The sequence below is a fragment of the Megalobrama amblycephala genome, linkage group LG2 (assembly GCF_018812025.1).
Source record: "Megalobrama amblycephala isolate DHTTF-2021 linkage group LG2, ASM1881202v1, whole genome shotgun sequence".
NCBI lineage: Eukaryota > Metazoa > Chordata > Actinopteri > Cypriniformes > Xenocyprididae > Megalobrama > Megalobrama amblycephala.
The window spans coordinates 35620311-35623885 of record NC_063045.1 but is presented as its reverse complement, the minus strand read 5'-3'; the positions used below and the strand labels follow the sequence as shown (position 1 = coordinate 35623885).

Here is a 3575-nt window from a genome sequence, read left to right as displayed (position 1 = left end):
TAAATTTAATCTATTAACTGCATAAACTTTAAACAAATTTTAACTGCATAAAGTGTTGTATAATGCATAACTTAATTCACCCCCCTCCCAAACAAATTATGCTTCTTAATCTTGAAAAACAGGTCAAAATGTAATAAATATATCTTTCAAATTTACATTAAAAAATGCCATAAAAGGTGTATTATTTTGAATTTATTTTTTATTTAGAAAATCATTTTATTTTTTAAAGGGACAAAAGTTTGTCATGAAAATGTTTTTAAATTACTTATTGGCCATCATGGCCCTTCACACAAAGAAATACAATTATAACTATAACTTGACCAACAGGGTCATATAAAAACATTTCTTAAAACCCACATCACTTTTATCACTTCATGAACATACCAACATGGCCAAACAACAAGTCCAACAAACTTGCGATCAAAAAAGAACAATTCTGCTCCAGATGATGTTCCATCCCAGGATTCAAAGAGAGGCTAGAAATATTGAAAGGAACAAAGAGGACAATACATTAGATATATTACAAAACATAATACTTTAAGGGTGCGTTCACACTTGTAGTTTGGTTTGTTTGGTTCATTTGGTCCGGACCAAAGAAGAAAAAAAAACATTTAGTCCTGGTCCGGTTAGCGTTCAGATTGGCAATTTTATCACCGAACCAAAAGATATCGAACCTAAAGGCACAGGGACACATTCACAACGTGATTGGTCGGATTTTATGACGTATTGCCTATTTTGAGACGGAACTTACCGAACATCCAAAACAATGCTGTTTGCTGAGGTAAATGCGCTCGTTGTGTGTGCGTAGCGGGGCGTAGCCTGCATGTGATGGTATTTTGGCCAGTTGGGAACTCGTGAAGAGCTTATAAAATGTATAAAGTAGTCAAAAAAATCCATCCGTCACACACACAAACGATTTGCTGTGTGGAGACGCGCGTCTGATGCCTGTGATGAGCAAACTCGCGTCTATGACGAGAAAAACCGACATGCGTGAGGATTCTGTCCTTTTTAGGGTCTCATCTTCCTGTTTTTGGTTCGGTTACATGTCTTTGGTCCATGTTGCGTTCATATATCATTCGAACCGCACCAGAGTTCATTTGGAAGCGGACCGAGACCCATCTTTTCAGCGGTCTCGGTCCGCTTGTTTGATGCGCACCGGGGTTCGGATGGCAGCGTTCACATATGTTCAAATGAACCGCACTAACCGAGCAACCGCACCAGGGTTCGTTTTAATCGAACCAAACATGGCAAGTGTGAACGCACCCTAAGAGACTGATAGAGGGATGATAGATACAGTCAGATACAGATATAGAATAATAAAAGTATATAATAAAAGGAAAAATAGATCTTGGTGTGTGTGTGTGTGTATTTCTTACATTTCAGAAATTCCACTGAAAATCCATCACTTTGCACAGAAGAGTGGCCACATGTAGGTTGAACGCAACCCGTTTCTTCTGAACTGTCTGCCTGTTGTTTTAGATGGCACTTTTCCTTTCGTCTTTGTTCCTCTCTCCAGATAAATACCTACAAAGTGCATAAAGGGTCAGGAATTCAGATTGGTTTTAGCTTTTGAGGCATGTAATCATGTTTATGAAATTATACCATGTGGTAGAGCAGTATTAGCCTACAACTCCAGTCCTGAATACTTACCTCCCAGAAAGTTTTAGATGTCCCACTAATCAACACCTTATTTAACTAATTTGTTTGCCAGGGTCAAATAGAGAGACATCTAAAACATTCATCCTAAAAAATAAATGTCTAATCTAGTTGAGAAACAAATAGTTTGTAGTTGTGTTAAAGGCCTCAATAGATATAAAATGTACATCTAAAAGACAAGTACAGGATGATCAGTTTGTTCATATCTGTAAATAGCACATTTCATTTCAAGTTAAAAAAGATTTGTTTTTGTAATGGTACGTACGTTAATACATTAACTATACAAGGCAAACTGAAATCAAACAGAGATGTTAAAGTGTTTGCATTACCTTAAGTTAGCAAATGTCCACACGTTAACAGCATGAAGCAGCACCATTTTGCGTGACACATCCTCCGTGAGCGGCCTAATCGCGTCGCGAGGCTTTTTCGTTTCGGCCCGTGTTAACAGATGACTGTCTGCCTGTACAAATGTGATTTACGCCATAAAAAAATCACGACCAAGTGCGCTGATGAACACGAAGTTCTCGTGAATTCCAACTGTTTCTAATTATTAATTTTCGGCCCACAGCCGCTATGCTAAAGCGCAGGGGAATGTGTGAGATCCTACCGCGACCGCGCTGAGGAAAACCCCGCACAAGTCTGCTTCGCGCCCCGCGGACGGAGGATGCGTCAATCCGGGGTTACCAATATGAATCGCGAATGTAAATACGTTACATATTTACCAAAGACTGAGGGGGAAATTAAATAATAAGTCACTTACCACAGTTGTAAATCACTCCTCTTGCTGCTACTCGAATCTTGACCGTTGGAGATCCCACAATGCCTCTGTATATTTGAAATTTACAGCAATATTCTGTAAATTTGATTCAAATCGCCACGCCCCTGGAATTCATTGCAATTTACAGCAATATGCTGTATTATTAAAATACAGCCATCGGCTGTAAAATATTGCTGTAATTTTTACAGCAATTCATTACAGTGTTGTTTTTAAAAAAAAATGCTATAGGTTAACCTTTATGCCTGTATGTGGGTTTTACAAATATTTAATGAATGAAAAGGATGTTAAAGAGCTTATGACAAAACATAGTAACTCCATTTGGTCCTCAAACTGTCAGTCAAACCTCATAAATCCGCCTCACCTCTATCTTGAATGAAGTGCCACATGCAGTTTGGAGATCTCTGCTTCTTTGCAATGCAAAGGTAAATAAAGAGCAGGGGCCGTATTCACAAAACATTTTATCTTACCACTAAGAGTTCTCCTAAATAGCAGTAAAAGTTCTTAGCTAAGAGTTTTCTCTTAAAACCTATTCACAAAGCTGCTGAGACAAACTTTTAAGGACTAGACAGAAGTCTTAAGCTAAGAGTAGTTGACCTCGTTGCTATGGAGTAAACACACAGTGATTGGCTGATGGGGAGGAGTCAGTGATTTAATCATAGAAATATTGTAGAATGATGTGTCATGTTTCCATATTAAAATAAAGGTTTTAAAATACAAATGTTGCCATAGTCAAAATAAAATGTTGCCATATTGTTGCCATAAAGGTTTTAAAATGTAGGCTAAGTGTCACTAATTAAACTATACAGTTAATACAGTATACCACTGACCGTTATGACTGCAGTCACGCCCACTGAGTGGCAAAAGACTGAGTGGCAGCATTGGTTTTCAGTGTGAATGCCTGTACAAATAGATTTGACTCAAAGTCTGAGGTATATATTTAAAGATTGCCGAAAGCTACAAAAAAAAGAAGCAAATGGATCGCTGTAATTCACAGAAACAGTTGGACTCCAGGCAGAGAAACATGGATTTGCAGTGATCATTTTGTCAAAATGTTGGATTTTGAGGTAAAATCATACCGTATATATGTATTGTTATATATTGTATTGACAACTCATCAATTAAATATTTACCATCTTATATT

General features: G+C 37.6%; 1 long non-coding RNA gene across 1 annotated transcript; it reads right to left on the bottom strand.

The window, feature by feature from the left end:
- Nucleotides 1-250: 250 nt before the first annotated feature.
- Nucleotides 251-2617, bottom strand: LOC125257004. Its single transcript, XR_007182227.1, has 3 exons — nucleotides 2417-2617; nucleotides 1377-1524; nucleotides 251-476 (listed from the first exon to the last, which is right to left on the bottom strand). It is a non-coding gene; the product is annotated as an uncharacterized LOC125257004 (long non-coding RNA).
- Between the last annotated feature and the right edge of the window lie 958 nt (nucleotides 2618-3575).